At 37.9% G+C, this 26592-nt stretch overlaps 1 protein-coding gene across 2 annotated transcripts in view; it reads right to left on the bottom strand.

Annotated features, from left to right (window-relative positions):
• The window catches only part of SERPINB7 (serpin family B member 7), a 68486-nt gene that overhangs the window by 33477 nt on the left and 8417 nt on the right, over window positions 1–26592 (bottom strand). Inside the window, exon 1 of one of the 2 annotated variants that reach the window (XM_008261387.4) lies at window positions 3061–3150. The exons of the other annotated variant lie outside the window; for it this stretch is intronic. The gene's annotated coding sequence lies outside the window, so the exon portion shown is untranslated. Of the gene's footprint in view, window positions 1–3060; window positions 3151–26592 lie in introns of those variants that run through there. 2 annotated transcript variants of the gene reach the window in all.

Here is a 26592-nt window from a genome sequence, read left to right on the forward strand (position 1 = left end):
TGCTAGAGAAACTCAGTACAGTGAAGAATTTAGAATAAAGGATTAAAATGAGATTGCCTTTGAATTCTTGGCAGTGTTATTCCTGAAATTTAGAAGGCTGCCACCACTAAGGAATTATTCAGGGACCTGCTCTTGTATTTCTTTGCAGAATTCCTCCACAGTTCAAACTGATCTTTATACCATAGTTAGGGTTGCCTCAGATTAAAAAATGAAACTCTAGGGCTGGTGCTATGGCATAGGGGGTAAGGCTACCACTGGCAGTGCTGGCATCCCATTTGGGTGCCAATTTGAGTCCCGGCTGCTCCACTTCCAATTCAGCTCTCCACTATGGCCTGGGAAAGTATTCCTCAGGCTGCACCCACATGGGAGACGCAAAAGAAGCTCCTGACCCCTGGCCTCAGATCCGTGCAGCTCTGACCATTGTAGCCATCTGGGGAGTGAATCAGCAGATGGAAGACCTCTTCTCTCTCTCTCTCTCTCTCTCTCTCTGCCTCTCTGTAACTTTGCCTTTCAAATAAATAAATAAATCTTAAAATAAATGAAATTCCATGCATTGTCCAATTTTAAAGTTGCCATTGGGTTGACTTTGTTTACATCATAAATAAATACCTTTTAAAATTACAAATGAGATTGAAGTGAATTTTTTCCTTTTTATATTTTATCAAATGAAAGTTTTTGTTGAAAACAATACGTGAAACCAAGATTCTTGTATAATGCCTGATCCAAAGTACACATCCAGTGGATTGAAGCTACTGCATGTAGTATCTATAAAATGCTAATAACCTGTTCTGTCATAAAAGTCAACAAATTGGACATTTCCAGAAAGAGTGTTTTTGAGAAACTCAACACCCTACACTCCGAAATTCGAAGTCTGAGAATGTCATTGAGCCAGGAGACCATAACCAATGGTGTTGTTCAGCTATTTATAATTCGTTACGTCCCCTATTTCTCAGTTACAACCCAGGAACACAGTAAGAAAGTTGCTCACAATCAACAAGTCTTTTACTCCAAGAAAGAATATCTATGTGCTTTTAAATTAAGTTTATTTCCTATCATATCCGCGTATCCAAGGTCAAGAGTGGCAGTTGGTGGGAGCTACAGGAGAGACCTGACTGATAGGCTCCAGGCAGTTTAGTGGGTGACATTGGCAGAGTCTAAGGTGTCCCCCAACTTTTCAGAGACCTAAATAATATTTTAGACCTAAAAATAACTTTTTGATGAAATATAGAAAAAATAAGATGAAAATTAACTAGTGTACAATTCAATATATGGAGATGAAACATGAATTGGTTTTACAGAAAAACATGAGCCAAGACATTCCTAGACAATTATGAATTCTTAGGCGGTAGCTTTTATAATATGGGTAGCACTAAATAGTATATGCTTAAACACTCTTCTACGGACATGTGCGTGCATGTTGGAAATAAATTCCAAGAGATATGTTCCACTTCACATACTTGCTTTTATTACTTTTCTCTATGCAGGTTCACTGTGGATTCCAGAAATGAAAGCAAGACTTTTTATCCTTCTCATCAAATATAAACTCAAAATATCACTGGAAAATAGATAACTATATGAATTGCTCTACATTCCAATATTCACCTGGTAACAGCTGAATAAAAATTATCATGGTACCAAAACAGTGATTTTCTTTTTTCCTATAATTACTTTCATAGCAACTAAGAAATGAGCAAATACAACACCAAAACAAATCAAATGTAAGCATGCCAACCAATACCAAATGACTTGAATCCTGGTTAATTAACTAAAAACAACAAAAAAGGAAAGCAAACTACATTAAATTTGCAGAAGATGTCAGTGTGACACTACATTATATGCACCTATTCAGAGATGAAAATAAAGAAATCACAGAACAACTGGCCTTAGAGAATAATTTTTCATTTTACCATAAATGTGATATATTTTATGCTTCTTGCATAAATATTTTATCTTAATATAGAAGTAAGTAATGAATTTATGATTTTCAAGTTAACACAAATTAGAAAATATTCATAAAGTTTTTAAAAACCCAAACTTCAGACTTTAGAATTTAAAATCCATGGCATCATGAAGTCTGATTTTTTTGGTAGTTTATTTAAATCTGAGAATGCTTTTGTCCATTTGTTCCTGTCACCAATATAGTATTTGTGTCAAAATAACAACAGAGAAGAATACATTCCTCACTGAAACATTTTTAAAGTCTACTAAAAAAGTCAAGAAACAAAATTATTAAAATAAGACATAAGAAAAACTAGAGATGAAATGCATTCAATAAAACATAAATTACAATGAAAATATTGCATAAACATAAACTTATTATACCAAAAGAAAATTATGTACCTTACATGCTTAACAAAAACATCATCTTACTTAGGATAATTCTGACAGTACAAGGAAAATGAATCCTAGTTCATGGAACATTTCTGGAAATAAAGCTTTTATATTCGCTGACTTAAAATACACATGGAGGAAAGTGAGTAACTAATTATCGAACATGCTTAGTTTTTATTCCTATCATTAAATCATATGCAATGCTCTAAAGATAGTTACTGCTCTATAGAAATATTTTCAAATCTTTCCATTTCTTTTAAAAACATATTTTCAAAAGTTTATAAATCGCTAATCTGATGAGTACCTTGCTGTGTAATTTAAAAAGAGTTCAATTCTAATTTCAAAGATTAGTATACTTCAACCTTACTGCCTTATATAACAATATTGGCAATACAGAATTTAGATTTGTAAATAATTCCTCATTTATAGGCTCAAAGATGGAATCCAAAGTTCCGACTGGGGGCTGCTGCCCTGCACCGTGGTATGTGCCATTCCCCCACTGTTCCTCTTAGAATTAGTCGCAGGCAAGCCAAAAGGGAGAGAAGCACACTACGAGAGAGTAATTCCATTAATGTTTGAGGAGTTTAATATCTCAGATACAGAGAAGCAGCCAAGATTCGTTTGTTTCTCTCTTCCTCTTTCCCTCTCCTGTTCGCTCTCGCTCTCTTTGCTTTCTCTCTCTCTCAGTGTCTTGCCAGACTTTAAGTTGTGGGCTTTAGAAATATTTACCTTCCTGTCTTCATAGAGGGAGTTAGCAGCTGGTTGGGTGAGTCTGAAAGAGTTCCCTGCATTACTCTGAAATATAAAGCCTCTGACTCAGACACTCCCTACGTCCCTTGGTGATGACCATGATAGTTTTAAATAATGTCATTAAAGTGAAATTATGTTCAGCCCCTTTATAGTGAAATTAAAAGATATTTTGGAGTATTAGCTATGGCTCCAATTCAAGGTATTCAAAATAGATATTACAAATGAGTCAAACTCTGGCATAACTTTTTTGTATTTCCTATCATATGGTATTTTTGTATGGTTTATGTAGAGAGTCCTACAACGTGGCACTACTGGCACTTTTTATGTGTGGAAATTCAGCCACTAATTTTGGTTATTGTTTCTTCAATCCTTCTCCCTCTGATATTGATATATTAAGAGAAATGGGACAGAACTCCACCTTCAAGAATTTGTACCCTAGTGCCCATAAATGCAGGCATCATAGAGAAGCAGAAACGTAGTGCTGAAGTGTGAAGAAAGCAAGACATATAAAAGAGCCAGCATGGTGCTGGGGCTAAGATCCGGAGAGCCACTGCACTTAGGGAGCCAGGTGATCCTTTTAGGAACCACAGCGTTCTGCCTGACTTGATCTCTTCACTTCACACATCATTCCTACAAATGCTTGTCCACTCTGCCCTCCATTCAACTGTATCATTTAGTGTGGAAACTCAGTATCTTAATCATTTGAAGGTCTCTAAGATGAATATTCTATCAGAGGGGTAGCTGAACATGGTGATCTATCTCCTTCAGAAGAGGAATATATTAATTATGGAAAGATGAAAACTCCATTTTAATGCACTTTAACACCAAAAATATTATGCTGTGAAATGTGTATCATAACACAATATTTAGCTCAACTGTGAGTACAATTCTTACTTGTAATTACTTAACTATTGAGCTAATAGGACCATATGATATATCTCTCTGGATGTGGGATAGGGAGCAGAGTTTTCAAGAGGCACATCAATCTTCCATGAAAGGCAGTCTATAGATAATCTCTAAAAGAAAAAGGCAAAACAGCAAAATGAGCATATTATTTAGGCACTGGGGAAGGGACAACTAGAGGCATTAGAAGCAGGTGAGAGTTGCCATTCCTGTTACAGGGGAAGCAGAGAAGAGGCAAGGGAGTGGGGGGATGGGAGCTGTAAGCAGTGAGCTGTTTTACACAGGCTTTGCGGTCTCGTGGGGATTCCTTACTACTGAGATCATACACTAGCTGGAAATAAAGTAAAGGACAAATTACTGATCTGGGGACAAATCCAAGCTCAGCAACTCTACTAGCAACACTACTACCTTCAGCAGGTACCTTGATTTCTCTGTGCCCCCATGTTCTTATCCATAAAATAAGAGCTCATATCAATTACAACTTCATTTTATGCATGAGTATATAATCACCAGCATGGGTTTTGTTAAAGGATAGGCCCTCAACAATTTTAATTCCCCTCTTTTACCTCCACTCCAACACCTCTTTGCCTTTATTAGGTAGTATATTGTATATTATTACCAAAAAGGTAAGAAACTGTGTCACTTTGACCTTTGATATACAGCTCTTTACTTTCTGAAATATAGGGTCTTTTTGCTACTATCCCCCAGTGTTAAAATTCCATTCTTCTGAGACATATAATGCCACGGTTTCTTTGTGGGAACATTGATCACAGGAGGAGTGGGAAGGGCTTTTGGTAATAATAGGCATTGAGGAGTGAAAGCTCAGAGTCAACAGTTGCAAGAAGGAGTGATGGATTTGAACATGTGGAGGGAATGGCCAGGGTAACCAACTTGCCCGAGTTTTCCTGCAACCTTCAAGGTTTTAGCATCCTGGGAGCCCTCTCAGTACTTGTTACACGCTCCATGGGGTCCATTTCCTTCCTTCAGCTCCAGTTCCCAGAGCTTCCCACAAGAGGTTTGCCTATCTAGTATATTTCAGAACTGTGCTCCATACCAGGACACAGTCACTCAATTCCCATGATCTTAAGGCACACAGAAAGTATTCCTGACCCTAATGTATGCCCTCATCTACTCACTGATGCCTGAAATCACCATGACAGTAGACAGAAGGTTTAGGAACCAAATAAATGAAGCACAAAAAAAGACATATGATATAATTCCCTTATGAAAAACCCAAACCAAGCAAAACTGTGTCTTTAAATATACTTCCTTATGTGGCCTAACCATGTCAAAAGAACGAGTCCTTAGGACCTTTTAGTGGAAGGAAAAGTTTTGTCAGTAAAGAAATGGGAGAGAGATGATTTAGAGGTTCTACAAATATGCTCTCTGTTGAATTATATTCATATGTTGAGAGTGCCTTTGTGTATCCAAGTTATGCTTCATAATTTTAGAAAGTTATTCAAAAACATAAAGAAATCAAAAGCCTTAGAGATAGGATCATGCCATGTTATATATGAGAGGTCTTCAAAAAGTTCATGGAAACATGTATTACAAAAAAAGTATGTGTGACTTCCACAGTTTTGCTTCAAAATAAGTCTATATTTTAGATCCATTTTCCCACAAACTTTTTAAAGTGTGCTTATATATAACTGACAAATGACCCACTTTTGAGAACAGAATCAAATGGAGAATGGCTGAGAATCCATGCTAAAGATAAACAATTAGCAATTGGGTAAAGAATAGGATATAAAACAAGACCTGGAAGGCTTGTAACTGTAGCCCATGATGGAGATCAGGGGTCAAACACAGTCTTTCTTCCTGCAGCCTCCAAACTTAAGCAGATATGTTAATGGGGGAACAAGCAGTACCAACCCAAGATAAATCCTCCAAAGAAGTGAGTTGGAAAGATTTCAGGGCTCTATGCATGGCCATTGGCCATCCACATCATTCTTGAAATTCAAAAGTGAATGATCTCTCATAACAGCAGACAGGTGAAGCAGACTTGCATCACACCAGTGTCCTTACACTCAGAGGCAGTGATGCGAAATTTATCTTCCTTCTGTAAGTGAGCAGTGCTCATTCACAAAGAAAGTGTTTCCACATAATTCTGGGCAGTGAAGTCCTAAATGTTCACCCCACACACTTAGGAAGATAACAAAGAAGTGAGGTGGGAACATGGTTTTCCACTATCTGAAGCACCCAAGTAAGCATTTCTAGATAAAATGGTTTTGTTCTAAGATCCTTAGATTTGTATTAAAAGTCTTTGCATGGGTTCAATCTGCTCCCTGACCAATTACCTGATTACTGATGTGTAGACCTAGCTCCTGGGATGATTTCCCTATGACTCAGAGCACAACACTGTCCTGAAAGAAGTTTACAAGCATTGAGCTTTTGCACCAGGTTTCAAAATAGTGTCTGACTAAGGCAGTCGTTATGTGGTTAATTTAGTTTGTATGTGAATCAGATTTAAAGAGGTAATTTTCCCATCTCTGTCTCTATCATGAAAATTTTTTAAATGTATTTTTAAAATTCTGTATTAAATGAAGCTATTTTACTGTAATCATCCAAACAAATTTCAGAATCAAGAGAATTTATCACCTGTCTCAAAATATATCCCTTTATTTACAGAAGGGTTTATCAATAAAATATGTACAATTACTAAATGTTCACCAAAAAAAAGTCTGTTATTGTGATTATTTGTGCTTTGTATATATTATGAAATGTTACACTGTAACCCATGAAATATGAAAGTATGTCAATCCAAAATTTTTAAAAAGAAATAATTTTTAAATTTTTGAAATCAAAATACTAACAAACTGATTTTTTCTTTACATATTGCATACATGTATTGAGTGCCCCATAAATAGGTACTCCATACTGTACCCAGTGAATATGTATAATTAAAGTAATAAGTATATAAATAATGGTAGGATAAAATAGTTATTGATAGACCAAAGCAAGACAGCAGTGGTTGTGAGTTTATTATCCAGTTTTATTGCAAAATATCACTGACCTCTCATAACCAAATTTCCTTCTATCCTGTCCTGTGTAAATTTGCTTTTAATAATGACCTAAAAGAGAATTTGCTATAATGTCCGTCATTCTTCAAACTCAGATATTCCTCTGGATCCTTTACTTTCTTGCATGTCTTCAATGTGTACTGTTTCCCATGCTTCCCTCTTCCCTCTTTTTCCCTGTTTTCTCTGGCTTGGAATTTTCCATGGTTACATCTGTTGCACTAGTTATTTCACCTGACTTCTCAAGATACCTACCTGAACTATGTAGCTTCAGATGGTAGCTGAAACTTGGGGTGTCAGTTCATTCTTGTCATCCTGCCAGCCTCTCCTCCACCCTTGTGATCTGCACCACCCAGATTCTGTCTGCTCTAACACAGGCTCAAGTTCGTTGAGGTGGGTTTGACCTTGAAAAGTGGCCAGATGGAAGGGAGGTAGATTGAGCTCAATTGATTGCTTATACTTTTGTCTTCTCAACACACCACAGAGGGGCAATAAGGTATTTCAGTCTCATCCCTCCTGTCGTGATGTCAAGCTCTGTGTTGCACTCACCTTCACCTTCTGTGGACAGAAACCTGGGTCTTCTAAATTTCCAAAGTTTACCCAAATGACTGGCCTTTTACTATAAAAATCTATTGCTTTAAGAGGTACCATCATAGAACTGTTTTTTGGCTCAATCGTGTCTAGTTTTCTGTCTCTCCCCAAAAGAAGAGAAAGCTGCTAACTTATCCATTATCAAAAAGAGAAGTTACTGTTCACTCCCCTAACAGTTTATGTATAATAATAGGGAAAAATGGAGTTACGGAAATCCCTGAAACTTAATTTGATTTAGCAATTGTAGTTGCAGTAAAGCTTTTAATGGAAAAAAGTCATTGTTAAACTGTTAAATGTTTAAAATCTTTCATGTCCTCTGTATTCTAACTGCAGTGATGAGAGTTAGCTGAAGTATTTCTAACCCCACAGGTTTTCTATTTTTTATCCATTATAAGGATAAAGTACTTTCAAGTGGCAAAGTAGTCAGCAGATTAAAAATTATGGACCCAAGTGACACACAAACTGGATAATCCTCCTGAATTACTGAGAGTCAAATCATAATTAAAGGTCTACTCACCATTGTTTTCTTCTCCACTTAACCTGAGACATGCCTCCCACCTTCTGTGTGCAACAGTTTATTTACAACTAGCCAACCACAGAGTGACATAAATCTACAAAGGAAACTAAGCTATGGAAATTGGCTTGTGGCAATTCTTTTTCCTTGCCATAAATTAGTGACCCAAATTTCCACAGACTTTCCAACTTCATGAGCACAGATGAGGCCTCAAGATTGTAATTATCTAAATTTTATATCTGTTGTCCTCACTTACATACCCAGAGCTGAAGTGTGCTATAAAATATGATGGTTCCCAAGGAAATAAACGTGCCCACTGGCTACAGCCAAAATATGGGACATCCATCTTTATCCCTTGCTGGCTCCATATCAATGTTCTTGGTACCCATAAAGCAGGACTGTCATTGCCAAGAATACCAATTCCTGTGCCCTCAAAGATGTCAGCTCATGGAGGATTCGCACCAAAACTTGGTCTCACAAAAAAAAAAAAAAAAAAGGGGTGGGGGAAAGGGCATTCCTATACTTGGAGTACTGTGTTGTCAGACACCTAGTGGGGTTGCCTATTGTTCCTGTATCTTTTACAGCTTCTCATCTAAACCATTTCTAAGGTTGATGCTTATTTTGGGCCAAAAGAGTAACAAAGACTTTTCTATGTTTCTTAATCCACTCCCTCCTGTACCCATAGCTAGTCAAGCATAAACATTTATTTTATTGTTTCTTGCCTGAGTTAAAATTAACAATTATACATAGGCACTTTGAGGGACTACCAAATCATTAGGATTACCAAACCATCATATGACTTTCTGTGTGTCTTTATTGTTACCACTGATTTTTTTTTTTTGACAGGCAGAATGGACAGTAAGAGAGAGAGAGACAGAGAGAAAGGTCTTCCTTTGCCGTTGGTTCACCCTCCAATGGCCGCTGTAGCCAGCGCGCTGCGGCCAGCGCACCGCACTTATCCGAAGGCAGGAGCCAGGTGCTTATCCTGGTCTCCCATGGGGTGCAGAACCCAAGCACTCCACTGCACTCCCTGGCCACAGCAGAGAGCTGGCCTGGAAGAGGGGCAACCAGGACAGAATCCGGCGCCCCGACCGGGACTAGAACCCGGTGTGCCAGCGCCGCAAGGCAGAGGATTAGCCTATTGAGCCACGGCACCGGCCACCATTGAATTTTATACCTCTAAAATTTTATCTGAAGCATATTCTCCTATAATTATCCCCAAATGAGTCACTAACTATCCATTTTATTTTGTTTTTAAAATTTCCATCTTTTTAAAATTTATTTGAGAATTAGATAAGGACAGACAAAGGGAAACGTTCTTTCTGCTTGTTGTTCACTTGCAAAATGCTCACAACATCAGAGCTCACAACATCCAGGCCAAAGCCACATGGATGACAGGGACACAAGTATTGGACCATCACTTGCTATCATCCAGGATGTGCAAATGCAGAAATCTGAAATCAGGAAATAGAGCCAGAACTTGAACCCAGGTATTCCAATATGGGATGTGGGCATCTCAAGTAGCATTTGAACCATTGTGCTAAACACCCATCCCTACCCTATATTTCTTCTTTAAAGATATTACATAGAGTGATTTTTAAATTTTCACACCAAAAAGTCTTGAAAATATTTTATAAATAATTAGAGGAATGCATCCTGGGTCTTCCACATGGTTGGCAGGGATTTGAGTATTCAATTATCATTTTCTGCCTCCATGAGTGAGCATTAGCAGGAAGCTGGATCAGAAGTGGAGGATCCAGGATTTAAACTAGACACTCTGATATGGGATACAAGCATCCTAAGTAGCAAATAACCACAGTCCCAAATTCCTACCCCTTACAAAGTTTTTATACCTAAGAGTGCACAAGATATCTAAATATTAAAATAAAAAAACTAAAATTCAATAAACGGGGTGCCCACAGTTGTAAAACTGTATGCTAGACACTGGGAAATATAAACCCCTTCAATCCTAAAATTAATCATATTCTTTTTTTCTTCTCCCATATTTAATAAAAGGATTATTAGATACAGTTGAATTAATGAAATTATCTGGGGTAAAATGGAACAAGTGTTAGGACAGAATGGCAAGCAAATGGAAGCCCTGAGAAGGGAATAATTAGAAGAGGAAATCTTAAATTAGATCTGGCCAAGGGAAAGGAAGACGAGAGGCATTATAGCGAGAAACAGCGGCACAAGTAAAAGTCCACTGGAATTAATTTACATATATTCCAAGAATACTTGGCAAATAACAACCCAATGCTCAGCAGTGGAGGCCCTTCAAGTTCTGTTTTCTAGGTGGATGATGATATCATTAACACAGAGAGAGAATTCAGCAGGAGTATGCATGATGGAGGTAGGAAGAATATCAAGTTGGGCTTTGAACACATTGAATTGGAGATGTTCATAGGACATCCTGTTGGAAAAAGTAGTTGAAAATTCAGGTCTGAATATAAAATCTGGCTAGAGCTTTATGGTTCAGCTGAGGATATAAAGTTCTTGGTGAAAGGATCTAGGAGAAGGGACATGGCAAAGTGTGCTAGATTTAAAGTGGTGCCAAAAAAGGATGACCTGGTCTTCTTAATTATTTCAGATTAAGAGAGATTCTCTACACACCCCAAAATATGTTAGCTTATTCCCCAAAAGCTGAAGTCAGTTGTGTTTTGCTTGCTTGATATTTTTTTTTGTTACAAATTCCAGGCATTAGAATGTTTTATACAATCTCTGCTTACCATACCTAATGCTCTTAAATTATTTATTTGAATAAAATCTTGTAGCAGCAAGTTCCATGGCTTAATTGTATGTTTTGTCATGGTTAATTCATTCTAAGTGATTGCATGTTAGTTCTATTTTTATTTCTTAATGTATTATTTGTTGTTTTAATGTGGGAAGGGCACAAAGGAATTCAATTGGTCTACATCTTTTGTTTACATGTAAATATTTATCCTACCTGTTCTTCTTGCTCTACATTTTCGCTCCACTTTCTTCTTCTCTTTCTCTCCTATTTGCAAAGTGAATAACCTTAGCTTTCACTTCATGATAAAGACTATGATAAAGTATTCTCAGATATTGAATGAATGCAATCATTGAGACTTCCTATAACCTCCTCTCATTAGAATTACAAATGCTGGAGGCCTTCTTGATTTCTACTTATCTGTGCTTTGTCATTCTAACATGCTGCTATGGTCATATTCAATAGAATAATGAATGATAAATTCCCAAATAATTAAGCCATCAATGTTGCTTATTAGTGATCTTTTCTATTTGAACATTTTAAGCTATACAATATTTACAAACAGATTGATAAAGAGAATTATCCAATTCTATCCTTGTTTAATTTTATAAAAATATTTTAATTTAGCATATAAAATTATACATATTTCTGGGATACTATGGGATATTTTGCCACATGTATACATTGTGTAATATCCAATCAAGTCAATATATTTATCTCTTTAAACATTTGATATTTATGGCAAAACATCCAAAATCCTGTCTTCTAGTTCATTTTGTTTTGTTTAGTATTTTATTTTATTAATTAATTTTTTAAGGAATACAAATTTTATATGTACAACTTTAGTAATATAGTTACTCCCACCGTACCCAACCTCACACCCACATTCTCACCTTCTCCTCCTCCCTCTCCCCTTCCCAGTACCATTCTCCATTAAGATTCATTTTCAATTAACTTTGTACACAGAAGACCAACTCTACACCAAGTAAAGATTTCAACAATTTGCACACACATGCACACACACACAAAAACAAGTATCGCAGTTAATTCTCATAACAACTCATTGAAGACAGAGGTCCCGCATGGAGAGTTAGTGCACTGACTCCTATTGTTAATTCAGCAACTAACACTCTTGTGTATGACATCAGTGACCACCTGAAGTTCCTGACATGAGCTGCCTAGGCTGTGGAAGCCTTTTGAATCCACAAACTCTGTCAGTATTTAGAGAATACCATAAACAAAGTGGAAGTTCTCTCCTCACTTTAGAGAAAAGTACATCCTTCTTTGATGGCTACTTCCTTCTGCTGAGATCTCACTCACAGAGATCCTTCATGTAGGATATTTTTGGCCGCAGTGTCGTGGCTTTCCATACCTGAAATGCTCTAGTTTATTTTTAATAGAGAAATACATGATACATTGACATTATCTATAAAACACTACTATGTAATAGAAACCCAGGACTTCCTATTCTTAATTAGCTATAATCTAACACCTGTAATTAGCCTTTGAGGTTTTCTACATATAAGAACATGACATCTTCAGACAGCAACCATTTAGTCTTCCTCTTTTCTTATTTGGCTGCTTTTTTAATGCTTTCTCTTGCCTAATTGCTCTGGCTAGGATTTACAGTAGTGTATTTAATAAAAGTGGTAAAAGTGGGCGTCCTTGTATTGTTATAGTTCTTATAGCATTAAGACTTCAAGTTTTCTACCTTCAATGGGATGTTCACTTTGGTTTGTTATATGTGGCCTCAATATTTAATTTGTTCAAAATTTTTATCATGAAAGGATGTTGAATTTTGTCAATTGATTTTTCTGTATCTATTGAGATGACCACATAATTTTTATCCTTTATCCTGTTGATGTGGGTGGCATGCTTATTGATTTGCATCTGTGAACTATCCTTGCATCCCTGATATGAATCCTACTTGATTATGGCAAATAATCTTTTAAAATCTGTCATTAGATTTGATTTGCTAGTATTTTGTTGAGGATTTTTGAATTCATACTCATCAAAGACATTACCTGTATCTTTCTTTTTTGGCTGAGTCTGGTTTGGGTTTCCAGGTAATGATGGCCTCCTAAAATGAGTTTGGAAGAATTCCTTCCTGCCACCTTCTATTTTTGAAATAATTTAAGGAAAATTTGTATTCATTATTCTTGAAATGTTTGGTATAATTCAGCAGGTAAGTCAGTGGGCCTGAAATTTTCTCTGATGGAGTTTTTATTACTCATTATTGGTCTGTTTATATATTATATTTCTTCATCATTCAGTCTAGGTAAGGTATATGGTGATTTGTCCATTTCTTCTACATTATCAGATCTGTTGCTGCATAATTTTTTGTAGTAACCTCTAACAATCCTTTGCATTTCTGTGATATCGATCACAATGTCTCCATTTTCATCTCTGATTTTAAGTGTTTGAAACTTCTTTTTTTCTTAATCTAGCTAGTTATTTAATTTTCTTTATATTTTCAAAAAGCCAGTTCTTTGTTTGATTTATTTTTTGTATTGGATTTTAAGTCTCTATGTCTTTTATTGGTGCTCTGAAAGTTTTGTTTTTTCTTTTGTTCTATTAATTTTGGATCTGATTTGGCTTGTTTTTCTAATTTGTTCAAATGCAGTGATAATTTCAGACATTTAGTTGCGACCTTTGTGCTTTTTTCATGGAGACATTGATTGCTATAAACATCCCTTTTATTACTGCTTTTACTGCATATTATAGATTTAACTATGATGTGTTTCCATTTCTATTAATTTCAAGAAGTCTTAATTTACTCAATTCTTCCTTGATTCACTGCTTTTCACAAGTTGTTTATTTCCATGTATTTGTGTAGTTTCCAAAATTTTTCTCTGTCAATGATTTTTAGTTTTATTATACTCTGGTCAGAAATAAATACTCAATGTGATTTCTAACCTTATAAATATGTTGAGACTTACTTTGTGACCTACATTATGATCTACCCTGGAGAATGTTCTATGCATGCATTGTTGAGAAGAGTGTGTATTCTGCAGCTTGAATGGAATATTCTGAAGATGTCTGGTATGCCAAATTGACCTATAGTACAATTTAACTCTGATGTTTCTTTGATGATTTCCTTCCTAGATACATATCCATTTATGAAAGTGGACTGTTAAGTCTCCTACTATTATTTCATTGGAGTTTATACCTCCTTTAAATATTAATATTTCCTTATATATTTGGGAATTCTGAAATTGGATACATGTATACTTCATTTCATCCTCACTTATAATGTTTCTAGTGTTCACACAAAATATATGAATGGTGTACACAGCATTTTTACAATACTAGAGCATTCTGAGTTTGTATAGTTACTCTAACCAGAGAGTTTTCTGCTTTCTGATATTTCTTATTTGTTAGCTTCTCTTTCGGTTTGAATGAGTCCCTTTAGCATTGCTTGTAACATAGGTATGATGGTGATAAATTCATCAGGTTTTGTTTGGGACTGTCTTTTCCTTTCCCTATTATCTGAAGGATAACTTTATTCGGTACAGTACTTGCTAGTACAGTATTCCTGGCTGGTCATTTTCCCCTCAGAACTGTGGGAGACTCATCAGACTCAGCTGGGAAGGTTTGTGCTGAGAAGCAGCTTACAGTCCAGTGAATTAAGACCCCTTTGTGTTTCAGTTGCTTCCTTTTTGCAGCTTTGAGAATCCTCCTTGTCTTACCTTTAGAGAATTTGATAATGATGTGTCTCGCAACACATTTGATTTAGGGTGAATGTGAGTGTACCTAGACAGTTGTATCTTTCTCTAATTTTGGGAGGTTGACTATCATTATCTCTTTAATAGCTTCTTTACCCCTTTAATATTCCCAAGTCACTCTTAAACCCCAGTATTTGCTATTTTTATGCTGTCCCAACATTTCAGCAATTGTTTTTATTCCTCAATTCTTTTTTCTTTTCCAGTGTGTGTTTTCAAATGCCCTATCTTCCAGCTTACTAATTCTTTCTTCTATTTCATCTGTTCTGTTACTGATGTTTTCTACTACATCATTAATTTTGGTTAGTGTACTCTTCAGATAAAATATTTCTGTTTGATTTTGTTTCATTACTTCCACCTCTCTATCAATTCTCTATGTTAGAATCGTTGCTCCGTGTTCTTCTGAAGTCTATCCAAGCATTTGAAGCTTCTCAATTTCTGGATGACTGGTTTTCTGGCATCTTATTTTCTTCTTTAGATGAAATCATGTTTCTCTCAAAGTTCTTGATGCCTGTTGGTATAACATCATCCTCACATTGAAGAATTGTATGCATCAAGCTTTATTTGTGGCCATCCCTCCGGAAACTCTAAGCAGTCTGTTTATTTTCTCTGAGTCTATAGATACTTCTGCTATGTCAGCAATAGATAGGACCCTGTGTTTTCAATCCTGTGATACTGTGCAAGCTCAATTTTTTTTCTGAATCTTAGTTGATGTATTGTACAGAATGAACTAGGAGAGTGCTAAAAATGAGCAATCTGTTCCTACAAATCCCTCTGGGGTCTGCGATAAATTCAAATGTGCCCTGTGTTCACCAATGCCATAATCCTAGCTCACTCCTGAAGTCAACAACCCACTGAGAACAGTACAACCTGGACTCAGGACCAAAGTCTACCCTGCTTTGTTCTATTTGCTACTGCAATGAATTCATTGCCTCACATCCCTCCTATAAGCCACTGATACTGTTGGTCAGATATAAGACTGATCAACTGGAGCCAAGGTACTCTGACACTGAAGCAGGTCCAGAGGCTCTATCTGCAGGAACTGGCCTGGGGACAAGGACCAATAAGATCTGTTTAGTATTGTACATTACCAGTCTGGAACTGAATCTCAAAAGTCTTGTGACTCCTTGCTGCAGGTGCAGCCTGGAGGCAGGAGCCGCTTGGCTCAGTCTGACTGAATTTTATTATAGTGCACCTGGCACTGAGAGTCAAGCCCTTTTCCTTCCCCAAGCAGAGGCATCTTCCTCCATGCTGCACTCAGAGCTGGGGAATCAAGACCTACACCACTAACAATAAAAACATTGATATCATGAACGTTATACCATTTCTGTGGTGTTCTTACCCAAAGTACATGACCTCATTCTGATGAAAAGCATCATAGAAGCCCAAATTGAGGAACGTTCAACAAATAACTGGTCAGTAGTTTTCAAAAGTATTAAGGTCATGGCAAAAAAAGAAAAATAATGAAATGTCAGACTGCAAGAGTTTAAAACTATAAATGCAATGTGGGAGCCAGGGTAGGATTCTAGTGAGAAAAACAATGAAGTAACTGGTGAAATTTTGCCTTGTGGATTATCGTATCAACTATTTACTATTAATATCAACACTGTTTACTCAGTTTTGCTCATTGTGCTATGCTTATCTAAGATATCAGCAGAAGAGGATGGTGGTGGGAGATGTAGAGGAGCTTTCTGACCTGATTTTTGCAAATTTTGTGTAATTTTAAAGAAGTCAAAATAAAAATACTTTAAGAGAAAAGCAAATTATTCTGGTTGTTATATGAAGATTGGATTGGAAAAGACGACAATGGAAACAAGAACCTTGGGCATCTAGCATGTTCAAATAAGAGGAATGATCATGACTTTGAACAGAGTTCTAACAGTGGAGATGAGGAAAAGCAGGTGAATTTACTCAATGTTGAGGAATTTTCAGCAGAACTTACTGGAAAATTGGATGTGGAAGGTGAAGGAAAGAGTAGAAGAAAGAAGCACTTCAATCAAGATTCTCTGGTTGAGTAACTAGGTAGATAAATGTCATGCTTTTTATTTAAATAGGAAAAACTGGAGAGAATTAAAAGTTCTGTTTTGATAATGTAATAATGTGATAATTTGAACCATCATCTAGATGGTTATGTCAGTAGATAGTTATTCCCAGTCAGGTAGTATATCAGAACTGGAATTGGGAATGTAGCAATTAGCATACTGATCATTGCAACTCCCTGGCACTGAATGATGTCACGTAGGAACAGACACCAAATTGGAGTAGAGGACCATAGGAGGAGCTTGGAAGTCCTCCAAGTTGAAGGAGGTGAAGAGATGAAGCCAGTAGAAAGTACTAAAAAAGAGTCACCAGGAGAAAAAGGAAGTCATTGGTCCCAGAAAGAAACACGTGGAGAGCCCTAGTCATCTGGGTTAAGTGATTCTGGGAAAGCAGTTCTTGTGAGCATAGAGGAGAGATCATGAACTGAGTACTAAATATGTAGCTGTGAGGACTGAAGTCCTGAACAGTGAACCAAGAAGAGAATGGGAGGTGAGGAGACATTATTATGGACACCACTTTCAAGAAGGATATGAAAGCAATGTAGGATCAATATTTTTTAAACTGAAAGATACCAAAAGATCTTGTTTGCTCACAGGAATAATCTAATAGAGGGATAATTAATAGGCTAGAATGGTGATGGAATCAAAAGAAAAATGCTACAATGGACAGGCTATAACATGATTCAGAAGAGCACTAGCAGAAGTGTAGCCTTTAATAGAAAAATCTGCCCAATGAATCATCCCTGGACTGGCATGTTCAGGAAATGCTATACTATAATCGCCCATTATAGTTTTTTATTCAACAATTTATTGAGTGCTTAGTATAGTGTGAGTATGCATTTTTTACAAAATAAAACATAATTCCTCGTTTAACAAATTTAGGATCTAATGCAAAAAATAGGCATTTTAATAAATATAATCCTGTGGCTCAGAATGTTAATTGCCTACCCAATATTTTTTTTATCTCTTTTCCTTCTAAATAAACCAGATTTTTTTTTTTGACAGGTAGAGTGGACAGTGAGAGAGAGAGACAGAGAGAAAGGTCTTCCTTTGCCGTTGGTTCACCCTCCAATGGCCGCCGTGGCTGGCGCGCTGTGGCCGGCGCACTGCGCTGATCCAATGGCAGGAGCCAGGTACTTATCCTGGTCTCCCATGGGGTGCAGGGCCCAAGGACTTGGGCCATTCTCCACTGCCCTCCCGGGCCACAGCAGAGAGCTGGCCTGGAAGAGGAGCAACCGGGACAGAATCCGGTGCCCCGACCAGGACTAGAATCCGGTGTGCTGGCGCCGCAAGGTGGAGGATTAGCCTAGTGAGCCGCGGCGCCGGCCCAGATTTTATAGAGGGAAGCCTTTGTGTCCAGTTAAACATTCTTTATTTCCCGCTGTCCTTGCAGATGAGGTGAACATGTATCTACATTCTGGTCGATAATAATACAAGTTGATGCTGCTAGGTGGGGCTTCCAGTAGACTTTTGGAAAATAAAGATGATTCAGTTGTTGTGTGCCTGTCTTGTTCTTTGCTCTTTTCCTGCCTTCTTGCATGGAATGTAGGATGCTGGGGGTAAGCAACCTCCTTGTGATCAAGAGGCAACCATGCAAGAAAGAACAAAGAAATCAGAGACTGTTATCCCCATAGCTTTGAGCCACTAAATGGAATGCCAGAAATCTCTGCTCTGACTCTGAACTTCTACTTACATGAGAAAACACTGTTTATCAGTAGCTCGAAACGTGCCAAATTAATCCTAACATATGAAACACAGTCACACACTAATAAGAGTGTACTAAAGTTTTAAAAAAATTGGTTTCTAGAAAAACAATAATGGAATGAGAATCACTCATTTAGACTGCACAGTCAAGGGAAGCCTTGCCAAGGAAATAATAACCACTGAATGGGGGCCAGCGCTGTGACGTAGCAGGCAAAGCCACCGCCTGCAGTGCCAGCATCCCATGTGGGCGCTGGTTCGAGTCCTGGCTGCTCCACTTCTGATCCAGCTCTCTGCTATGGCCTGGGAAAGCAGTAGAGATGGCCCAAGCCCACATGGGAGACCCAGAGGAAGCTCCTAGCTCCTGGCTTCGGATCAGCGCAGCTCCATTGCGGCCAACTGGGGAGTGAATCAATGCATGGAAGACCTCTCTCACTCTCTCTCTCTCTCTCTTTCTCTCTCTCTCTTTCTCTGTTTCTCTGCCTCTCCTTCTCTCTGTGTGTAACTCTGACTTTAAAAGTAAATACATAAATCTTAAAAACCACTGAGTTATGATTAAATTGTGAGTAAATGTAAACCAGGTAGTTTTGTTGGGGAGGGAGTAGTGATGGTGAACTGGAAGGGAGAGAGTATCTGGAAGGGAGAGAGTATCTGGAAAGAAGGAGCAGCGAGAAGAGCAGCATGGGATATAAAGGGCTCAAAGAATGAGGCTCAGATGATGAGAGGCTGTGCACCATCAGTGGAACTTGGATTTTATCCTCAGTGGGAAAGGAAACCAGGAAATATATTAAGAAAGAGAATGGCTTTTTCTTATTTTATTCTTTATTTATTTACTTGAGAGACAGAGAGCTCCAATTAACTGGTTTAATATTCAGTGTGGGTCTCTCACTTGGGTGGCAGGGACCCAAGTGTTTGAGCCATCACTTGCTGCTAGCCAGGGTACACATTAGCAGGAAAGTAGAACTGGGGACAGAGTTGTGACTCAAACCCAGGAACTTAGTCTTCCTAAATTGTGTTTTATGTACCATGTCAAAGGCCTGCCTCTGTTTTGCTTTATAAAGAACACTCCAGCTGTTCGTAAAGAACCGATCAGAATTGGACAATAATTAAAGCATAGCAAATAAAGTGAAACAAGCCGGTGTTGCAGCTCACTTGGCTAATCCTCTGCCTGCAATGCTGGCACCCGGGGTTCTATTCCTGGTCAGGGCACCTGTTCTGTCCCGGTTGCTCCTCTTCCAGTTCAGCTCTCTGCTGTGGCCCCAGAAGGCAGTGGAGGATGGCCCAAGTGCTTGGGCCCTGCACCCACATGGGAGACCAGGAGGAAGCACCTGGCTCCTGCCTTCAGATCGGCGCAGCGTGCTGGCCGTAGCTGCTATTTAGGGGGTGAACCAACAGAAGGAAGACCTTTCTCTCTGTCTCTCTCTCTGTCTAACTCTGCCTGACAAAAAAAATAAATAAATAAACAAATAAAAAATAAAGTGAAACAAAACAAAATAAGAGGTTGTTTTTAACAGTCAAGAAAAGACATAATAGTGATGTAGCCCAAGGAATGACATTAAAGATGGGGGGAAGTAACAGTACTTAAGAACATTTTAGAGGTAGAATCTGCAAGCAACATTGAAGGATTTGATATAGGAAATGAAAAATATGAAAGAAACAAGACAGAATTTGGATTTATAGCCCTAATAGTTGAATAAGTGTTCAAACATTTATTAACATGTGGGAAATAATGGAGAATACTGTGATTTAGAGACTTAAGTTTGAGGCACTTGTCTTGATAGTCTGGGAACATAAGAGAGTCTTAGTTTGTTATGCAAATTTGGTCCTGGAAGTTCCAAGAACAGCTGCCATGATCGAAAGCTAAAGGAAAGGACCCAATGCAGAGTACAACCACTCCAAACACTTGGGGGTTGAACAAGGGGGTGTGGATCCATCACAGGAGACTCAAAAGGAGAAATCTAAGAATGAGGGACCTGGGTGTGGTGGTTTCAGTGAGTTCAATTGTTGAGAGTCTTTTGAAAAAGAGGGAATATTTAGGATGTTCCAAGAGGGCTGCTGGGAAACTTGTCTACTGGACTCAGTAATACGGTGCTGACCTTACAGCGTTTAAGTTTGGGCGCAACAGTGGAAGTGAAGGCCATTTTGGGGAAGGATAAAGATCGAATGAGTTGAAGATATGAAGAAAGCACGTGCTTGATCACTCTTTCAAAAGGTTTGCTACAATCATAAGCTGAAGGATTCACTGCTCCCTGGAGGGAATATGGGTCAATGATCAATGTGTGTTTTTAAGATGAGTGTCAATAGAGCACAATTAGACCTTGGTAGGTAATGACTGAATCAGCAGAAGGAAGTTAAAGATGAGTAAGAAAGGAGCTGAAAAAGCTGAGTATTTTTATTAATCATTTATATTTAACCTTTCCTCTGTTTTTCCACAGAATATTTAGCCTTTAATTTATGCTAATTCTTTAGAAATATAAGAATAAGAAATTTTATTTACCATAAAGAGATTGTTCCAATTATTATTTGCCTTTTAATTTTTCAGTGATAATTTTTGCATGAACATAACTTATATTATGTTAGTTAATACACATATGGTTTACTGTATACTATCTTTAAAAACTGCTTCTTTGCTCTGTGATTTGATGCCTAATTATTCATCCAGGTGTTTGGTTTATTCTTTTTTAATTTTGTATATGATACGATTAAATATTCATATTAGTAACATTCATAAATAATACTGTTATTATTTATTTAAACCTCCTTTTCCCTCAAAAATCTGTGACATTCATTCTTTACAAGCTAAATTTTAATTACATAATAATCTATTTCTAAGCTATGCTCTGTGCCATTTATATGTCCACTTGTCGCCATTAGAATAGTCTAGTTAAAGTATGTTTCAGGGATGGGTGTTTGACACACTGGTTAAAACATCACTTGGAATGCCTGCATCCCATGTTGGAGTACCTGGGTTCAAGTCTTGGCTCCACTTCTAGTTCCAGCTTCCTGCTAATGTGTATTCCGGGAGGCAGCAGATGATAGCTAAAGTACTTGGATTCCTGCCATCCACATGGGGGACCTGGATTCCCTATCACTACTCTACCCCAGGCATTTGGAATCAAGGCTGTAAATGACTGAGACACATTCATCCAAGCATATCCAATCAGCCATTAGTCACTAGAGTCTAGCTCTTGGAAGAACTCATCTCTTCTCCTCTGAAGGTTGGGTAAGTTTCTCTGTAGAGCCTGTCTTTAACTTAGCTCATACCATATAAATGGCATGCGGAGTTTCTGCTTTCATAACTTGTGAAATGCTACACAATTGTAATTGTAATGCAATTCCTTATTGTGACCTATTTAGTAACACAGGTCAAACTTGTTCTTTTCTGGGCTCCTCAACCTGGAAGAATTTCTCAAGTCATGGAATTCTCAAAGTGTCACATGGTGAGATGTAAGGACTTAAGATGGCAAAAATTAATCCTTGCTTTAGTAAAATAACCTAATTAGTGCATGATGTGACAAAGGACATGGTCCTTAACAAAAGAAACTAATTATAGTATTTCTTTGCCCACTGGCCAGTAATTTCTCGCTCACTGAACCCAAATCAAAAGAAATGAAAACTGTGACTCACCCTAAGTTATGGTTGTTTTGCCCCTATCCTCCTTCTCTGACTTTCTAAAACTTATATAACTCCTCATAAATCCTTTATAATCCTATGATGACTTCTAATCAGCTACTTAAATTTAAGTAACGATCCTTTCTTTTAAGCATCTGATGAATTTGAACACTACCAAATTTAGTTTCTGGATTACTTCAAAACAGAACTATGGTTAGACATTTTATAAATATAATGTGTGTTATTTACCAATTTTTAAATATTAGAAAATTATATGAAATTATCTTAGGTTGAAAAGCTTTAAATAATAACAACAAAAACCCTGTATAAGTTTATTCTAATGACAAAATTACTTTCTGGAGAAAGCATTGTTTGTTTCTACTTGATAGCATACCATGTATACTTATTTAAAGAAATTACTAGAAGGGAATATTGAAGCACAAAGCTACAGGGTGGAGATACAGAATTTTCGACACTCCCTGTGACAACCCAGAAACAATGCATAAACATCTTGATAATGAAAAGCACAAATTTGTGTTATAGTAACAGTGGTGCTCAGTCCTTGTCCAGAAAAGGTTTTCACTCATCCTTTTACTCTAACCAACCCAATTGCATCCAAATCCCAAAGTGACAAATGTGCTTAATGCCAGATAACAATAGCACAAAATCCCCTTTTATCTTACACAATCTAAAAAACAAGGATAAGGCCTAATGTTAATAAAATACCATTTACATCCTAATCCACACTTATCTTCCAATAGTACTGGCATGAATGTAGTTATATTCAATATTTAAGCAAAATTCTTGCCTTCTGACCAGATAATGATAATAGAGAAATAAGAATGAATGTATTGCTGAATGCAATGAAAGACGTCATATATTAAATGACTTCTCACAAACATTTGTATACAAGAAGGCCAAGGTTAATAAAACACAGGGCTGGCACTGTAGCATGGCGGATAAAGCTGCCACCAGCAGTGTCGGCATCCAATATGGGTGCCGGTTCTCAAGACCTGGCTGCTCCACTTCTGATACTGCTCTCTACTATGGTCTGGGAAAGCAGCAGCAGATGGCCCAAGTCCTTGGGACCCTGCACCCACATGGGAGATCTGAAAGAAACTCCTGGCTCCTGGCTTCAGATCAGTGCAGCTCCAGCCGTTGCAGCATGTGGTGAGTAAACCAGCAGGCAGAAGAACTCTCTCTCTCTCTCTCTCTCTCTGCCTCTGCCTCTCTGTAACTCTGCATTTCAAATAAATAAATGAATATTTTGTAAAAGATTGATATGCAAATTGGTTAAGCCACTATGGAAGTCAGTCTGGAGATTCCTCAGAAACCTTAAGATAACCCTACCATTCAACCCAGCCATCCCACTCCTTGGAATTTACCCAAAGGAAATGAAATTGGCAAACAAACAAGCTGTCTGCACATTAATGTTTATTGCAGCTCAATTCACAATAGGTAAGACCTGGAACCAACCTAAATGCCCATCAACAGTAGACTGGATAAAGAAATTATGGGACATGTACTCTATAGAATACTATACAGCAGTCAAAAACAACAAAACCCGGTCATTTGCAACAAGATGGAGGAATTTGGGAAACATCATGCTGAGTGAATTAAGCCAGTCCCAAAGGGACAAATATCATATGTTCTCCCTGACCGGTGACAAGTAACTGAGCACCAAAGGGGAAACTTGTTGAAGTGAAATGGACACTATGAGAAACAGTGACTTGATCAGCTCTTGTCCTGACGGTTGATGTACAATGTAATACTTTATCCATGTTAGTATTTTTTTTTGTTCTAGTACCATTTGTTGAACTCTGTAATTAACACACAATTATTCTTAGGTGTTTAAATTTTAACTGAAAAGTGATCCCTGTTAGGAATTTGGAAAACATTATGCTGAGTGAAATAAGCCAATCCCAAAGGGACAAATACCACTTGTTCTCCTTGATAGGTGACAACTAACTGAGCACCAAAAAGGAAACCTGTTAAAGTGAAATGAACACTATGAGAAACAGTGACTTGATCAGCCCTCACCCTGACTGTTGATGAACAACTTAATACGTTATCCCTCTTAGTATTTTTTGTTTATTTGTTCAACTTAATACTTTTGGTTGAATACTGTAATCAATACACAGTTATTCTCAAGTGTTGAAACTTAACTGAAAAGTGATCGCTGTTAAATATAAGAGTGGAAATAAGAGAGGGAAGAGATGTGCAATTCGGGACATGCTCAAGCTGACTTACCTCAAATGGTAGAGTTAGAAACATACCAGGGGATTCCAATTCAATCCCATCAAGGTGGCATGTACCAATGCCATCTCACTAGTCCCAGTGATCAATTTCTGTTCACAATTGATCATAATGATAGGACTAAGAGCCAAAGGGAGCACATAAATAAGACTGCAAATACTAGCTGATAGAATAAAAAAGGGAGAGAATGATCCAACATGGGAAGTGAAATACACAGCAGACCCATAGAATGGCAGATGTCCTAAACAGCACTCTGGCCTCAGAATCAGCCCTTAAGGCATGCGGATCTGGCTGAAAAGCCCATGAGAGTATTTCAGGCATGGAAAGCAAAGACACTCTGGGGAAAAAAAAAAAAACCTAAATGAAAGATCTCTGTGAGTGAGATCCCAGTGGAAATAATGGGTCATCAAAGAAGGAGGTACCTTTCTCTGAAGGGAGGAGAGAACTTCCACTTTGACCATGGCCTTGTCTAAATATGATCAGAGTCGGTGAACTCAGGGGCTTCCATAGCCTTGGCAGCTCATGACAAGAGCCTAGGGTGATTACTGAGGCCATAAACAAGAGTGTCAATTTGTTAAGTCAACAACAGGAGTCACTGTGCACTTACTCCTCATGTAGGATCTCTGTCCTTAGTGTGCTGTACATTGAGATTTAATGCTATAACTAGTACTCAAACAGTATTTTTCACTTTATGTTTCTGTGTGGGAGCAAACTGTTGAAATCTTTACTTAATGTATGCTAAACTGATCTTCTGTATGTAAAGAGAATTGAAAATGAATCTTGATGTGAATGGAAGGGGAGAGGGAGTGGGAAAGGGGAGGGTTGCGGGTGGGAGGGATGTTATGGGGGGGAAGCCATTGTAATCCATAAGCCGTACTTTGGAAATTTATATTCATTAAATAAAAGTTAAAAAAAAGAAAAAGAAAAAGATTGATAAAACACTATTTTACATATCTTTTTCAAAAGGTAATGATATCCAAAGTACTTGGTTCTGAAGAAAGCAGGTGCTCAAAACCGCAGAAGTGAGGGCTGACTTATGAACAAAACAGGCCTTCTAGTGCTTATTTTCCTGCTTTTCCTGTTGCCACACACAAGATTCCTCTGAGCCAGATAAAAGGCAAATGGGAGCTACACTAGGTCCTTGCAGTATCTTTGCTGCCTCCTCTTGATCCCTTTTCGCTGCAGATACCAGTGCCTCTCCTCTTCTGAATCTCACCTGAGAAGACTCACACACCCCCAATAGTTACAGTCACACTCACCCTAGATGACTCCCAAATCCTTATCCCCAACCTATGCTCTCCTTGGACTCCTATATCCAACGTGTTCTTAACATCTCACAGGAGTATCAAACCCTCTCACGTGAAAATATGCATTTGGATTCTTCCTTCCTACTTGCTCCTCCCTCCAGCCTCCCTGTCTCAGTAAAGTGCACTTCCAGCAGCCCAGTGGTTAGAGTATGAAATCTAACAGTGCTCTTTCATTCTCTTCTCTCCTGGTCTCATGAAATCCACTGCCAGCTGCTTCAGATTCCTCCTCCAAAATCTGTCTCAGTTCTGGCCACTTCCCATCATCTCTCCAGAGGCTTAGTCTCAGTCACAACCACTTTCACCTGAATTCTTGCAATGTCTCCTCTCTGGACGTGCCTCTTCCTCCCATACCCAGAGTGATCGTCTTTAGACAAAAGGTAGATCTTGTTACACCTCTCCTGGGAGCCCTTCAAACACTTGTCTGTATTCTCCTTAAAGTCCTTGCATGATCTGACTGTGCCCACTCTTCTCCAACATTGTCCTCTTCACTCTGTGTAACAGGTCAAATTGTGTCATTCAAATAGATATGCCCAACACCAACATGCCTGTGAGCGTGATTTGACTTGGAAATAAGGTGCTTGCCAACTTAAATAAGAATTTTGAGGTAAGATCATCCTGAAATACACAGGTGGGCCCTGAATTCAACGACTGGCACCCTTATAAGGAAGGGAGAAAGAGACGTCAGACTCAAAGGGGCAGAATAAAAGATGCATGAAGAAAGAGACAGAAATTGAAATGATATGTTAGCAATTAAGGAAGCTTGGAGCCACCAGAAACTCCCAAAAGCCGTCAAAGAAGTTTGCTAGACCCTTCAAGGGAAGGTTAGCTATGCCAACTCCTTGATTTCAGTTTTCTTGCCCTCAAAATAATAGAATAGATTTCTATTGTTTTATTTTAAAAACTATATACTCCCTAAAGCTCATCTGGACTCACCTTACAATTTTTGAAAAGGTCCAGCCTCTTTTTGTTCTTAAGACCCTGTCACAGGTTGCCACCATCAGGATGAAAACTGAAACTTTGTTATAATTGTTAGGCCCCCTATCTAGGCACAGAGAAGACACTAAAATAGTTCTTAAATAAATGAAATTGCAGACATAAAAAATGGACTAAGTGATCTC

The sequence above is a fragment of the Oryctolagus cuniculus genome, chromosome 10 (genome assembly GCF_964237555.1).
Source record: "Oryctolagus cuniculus chromosome 10, mOryCun1.1, whole genome shotgun sequence".
Classification (NCBI taxonomy): domain Eukaryota; kingdom Metazoa; phylum Chordata; class Mammalia; order Lagomorpha; family Leporidae; genus Oryctolagus; species Oryctolagus cuniculus.